Source organism: Elephantulus edwardii, unplaced genomic scaffold, assembly GCF_000299155.1.
Source record: "Elephantulus edwardii isolate Elephantulus edwardi_28Jun2011 unplaced genomic scaffold, EleEdw1.0 scaffold00033, whole genome shotgun sequence".
Classification (NCBI taxonomy): Eukaryota; Metazoa; Chordata; class Mammalia; order Macroscelidea; family Macroscelididae; genus Elephantulus; species Elephantulus edwardii.
This window is the reverse complement of record NW_006399783.1, coordinates 9,206,220-9,210,475: the sequence shown is the minus strand read 5'-3', so window position 1 is coordinate 9,210,475 and position 4,256 is coordinate 9,206,220.

Below are 4,256 nucleotides of genomic sequence, written 5' to 3'. Positions count from 1 at the left end.
ACAACATGCCCAAAATATGTCAGACAAAGCTTCAGAATCCTTGACTCCAGGGAATACTCTGGCTTCACCCTCTCCAGGACAAACCTGTCTGTTCTCCTAGCAGTCCATGGTATATTCAACACTCTTCTCCAGCACCACAGCTCAAAGGCATCAATCCTCTTTCTATCAACCCTATTCACTGTCCAACTCTCCGATGCATAGCACATAATTGCGAAGACTATAGCTGGGATCAGGCGCACGTTAGTCTCCAGCCTGACATCGTTGCTCTTCAGTACTCTTGAGAGGTCCCTCACAGCCGACTTTCCCAACTCAATTCATCTCCTGATTTCCTGGCTGCTGTTACCAAAAGTGTTGACTGTGGAGCCAAGTAAATTAAAACTGTTAACTATCTCAATCTCTTCACCATCCGTGCTGATGCTGCCAATGGGCCCAGTGGTTAGAATCTTTGTTTTCTTGACATTTAGCTTCAATCCATATAGGAGGCTGTAGTCCTTGATCTTCTGCAGCAAGCGCCTCAGGTCCTCCTCAGTATCAGTAAGCAGGGTTGTGTCATCTGCATAACCCAGGTTGTTGATGATTCTTCCACCAATCCTGATGCCACATTCCTCTTCGTATAGCCCAGCGTCTCAGATGAACTGTTCTGCATACAGATTGAAAAGGTATGGAGACAGAATACATCCCTGATGAACCAACCGCCTTCTTGATTTTGAACCATGTAGTGTCTCCTTGCTCTGTTCTGACAACTGCCTCTTGGTCCAAGTATAAGTTTTGCATTATTAGCACAATCAAATGTTCTGGGATTCCCACTCTTCTTAGAGTCAGTCAGAACTTGTTGTGATCCACACAGTCAAAAGCCTTTGCATAGTGAATGAAGCACAGATAGACATTCTTCTGGTATTCTCTGCTTTCTGCTAAGATCCATCTGACATTGCTACAATATCCCTAGTACCACGACCTCTTCTAAATCCAGCCTGCACATCTGGCAGTTCTCTGTTGACATATTGTTCCAAACGTTTTTGGATAATTTTCAGCTTGCATGTGATATCAATGATATTGTTCGATAATTTCCACACTCTGTTGGGTCACCTTTCTTTGGAGTGGGAACAAATATCGATCTTTTCCAGTCAGTGGGCCAGCTGGCTATTCTCCAAATTTCTTGGCACAACTTAGTGAGCACATCCAGGCCAGTGTCTGTTTGTTGAAATATGTCAATTGGTATGTCGTCAACTCCTGGAGCCTTGTTTCTTGCCAATTCCTTCAGAGCAATTTGAACTTCCTCTTTCATCACCATAGGCTCTTGCTCATATGTCATTTCATGAAATTCTTATGATGTAAGTATTATTCCAAATTTCTCCCAGTTAGGGAAAGCTCTTGGTACCAAAAAGAGCTACCATAGGTTGGAAAAGTATGCCCTTTCAGAAACCTTCTGGAAGGACTGATATCTAGGACTGCTGCACAAACCATGTCTTGGAGACTCCCTATCACTTTGTTCAATGTCTTGTTTCCAGAATTTCTTCTTTCTTTTGGTCTGCTTTTTTGTTTAGTGGGATATAGTCTTAGTAACTTTTCAAGGGAGAAATATTACATGGATGAAAGACTTTTCTTTAAACACTTGTTTTAGTGTCATTTATCTGATTACTATAAAAATCTAGGTTGGAAACAATGTTTCTTCAGATTCCTAAAGGTCACCACATTATCTTCTAATTTTATGTTGTTGAGAAGTGTCATGATTCTGATTCTCAATCCTTTTTTTTTCTGTTTTGTCTTGACATTTTTAAAGTTATTTTCAGATCATGTTTTCAGATTTAACAATACTGTTTTCATTCAATGTTGTTGAACTCTATTGGAAAAACTTATTTACTTTATTTTTGGCTAAATGTATCATTCACCTTTTACTAATTCCATCTCTTTTTTGTCCTCTGTTTTCTTTTCCTAGCCCTGCTATTTATCGGCTGTTGGACCTTCTTAGCTGCTCTTATTCCTCTTTCATCTACAATCTAGGAGATTTTCTTCATTTTATACACAATCGTTTCCAAAGAATTTTTTTGTTCCTAACACATTTTCAATTTCTATGCACTCCCATTTTGTTCTTTAAATGTTCTTTTTTCAGTGTCTTCTTTTTTAATGGACCTCTGATGGTGTAGCCTGCAAGAGGTTGCACTGATAATCAAAAGGCTGTGTTCCCAGGGATTTGAACTCACCAGATGCTCCAATGGAGAGAAATAGGCAGCCTTCTTCCATGGCAATTTACACAGTTATAAACCTGAGAGAGTGTCTCTATAGTAATAAGAACAGCCTCAACTGCAGTAAATTCCTTTTTTCAAAGACTCAGCATCATTTTCTTCCCTTTTCAAAAAATATCTTTGTGCATTATTAATGAGGTTTAATCTCTTTATAATCTTTGTTTCTTTCTCATTGAGTCTACATGCTTTTCTCAAATGTCTGTTGTACCATTGCCAACCACATATTTAATAATAATAATAACATAATAAAAATAATAATAAAAAGATAATAAAAGACATTGGAAGCTTTATGCCCAGGATAGTCTATATCGTGGAATTTTCTGGATGGGTTATCTTGCTGGAGAACCTCTGTTATCAGTCCTTTTAATTCTTTCCACTTGTTGCTGCCGTTAGGTGCTGTTGAGTTGACTACAACTCACAGCAACCCTATGAGCAACAAAACCTTGCCACATTCTCCCAATGGCTAGTCAATTCCTGAAAAAAATAATCTGCTTTAGAGGTCAATCTGGTATCAAATTATAGCTGGAGGTGTAATAAGAAGTATATAAATTTGTCTTAATACTTCTGTTTTCAGAAGTATTAATTTGTGACTAGTCGGCGGCCAGACATTCCTTGTTTTACCTTAGCAGTGATTAAACCTTGAAATTTCTGTCACAGAGAAGGAGCAGTTGCTCAAGTAAGTGTGAGCAGTGTGGGAGCCTTCCAGGGTCCACAACTTCTCAGACAAGAATTTAACTAACCCTCCTATTCTTAGTCCCACCTTCACTCACACTTTTAAAGGACCTTGGGCCACCACTTCTTTGGAGGCTATTTCTTGGCTTTATCTAGTCAACTTAAGGTTCAGATATTGAAGTCTTTAAATGCTATTACTTGTCTATTTGTTCCCATTTGACATTTGTATTTTGTTATCTCTTCTTGAGAATGTTTATCTTGTGATTTCTGTCTTTTAAAAATCACTTTAAATTTCTATCTCAAATCTGTCACTTGGTAGTTTTGTAGCCACCCTTGTTATATCTCTTTCCACATCTGTAAATGATGAATAGTTTCTTTTTCATAGAGTTGTCATAAAAATTAAGTGAGTCAAATTTTTAGTATTCTTGAAGAAAGGAATGGATTATGGTAAGTTTTAAGAAGTGTTAGTGACTACTCTATGACTATTTGGGTGGAAAGGTATAAGTAAACTAAGTGTTCATTCAATCCACAATATTTACTAGCAATCCACATTCCTAATCTGGCTAATTTAGAGGTTTTTTGTCTCTAACTGCTAGACCTACTACCCACACAACTTGTTTCAAAACACATCTATCATTTCTATTTTGTCACATGAAATAAAAATCCTCAACTGGAACAGAATAAACAAATCTAGGAGGAATTTAAAGCTGCCTAGTTTAAATAAGATATTCTGAATCATTTATTCATTTCATGATCATTTTTTTAAAGAACTAACTATAACAATTTAATATGTTAAGAACTAAGAACATCCTTAAGGAGTTTACAGTTGAGTAGGATTAGAACAAGTAAATATGCAATTACTTAAAATAACACAGTGTGGTAGGTGATGTAAAATGGGTGAAGGGATACCATCTTTGCTCAACAATGTTTTGTGATGTTGAGTGATCTTATCTAATAAGTGGCTAGTGTGATGGGGTGGAGGTGCAGCAGTGGGCATTCTAGAAGGAGATGGGTATGTTAAGGTATACACACAAAAAGAGAACAGGTGAAAGTGTGCAAATAGTTTAGTATGATTGAAGCACTGGTGTGCAAGGAGAAAAGCATGAGCTAAGAGATTCTGCAGGTATAGTCTATTCTAGGATGTCTACACTTTATCCTAAGGACAAGAGTGAGCCAGTGAAGATTCTCAACAGGAAGATACCATTAAGATTTGCACTCAGAAAGATAATTCTAACCTCAATGCAGAGAATAGGTATGAAAGACAAATTAAACCAACTGGTAGCATCAGGATGGATGGCGAAGAGATTGAGATTGTTCACAGCTTCAATTTGCTCAGCTCCA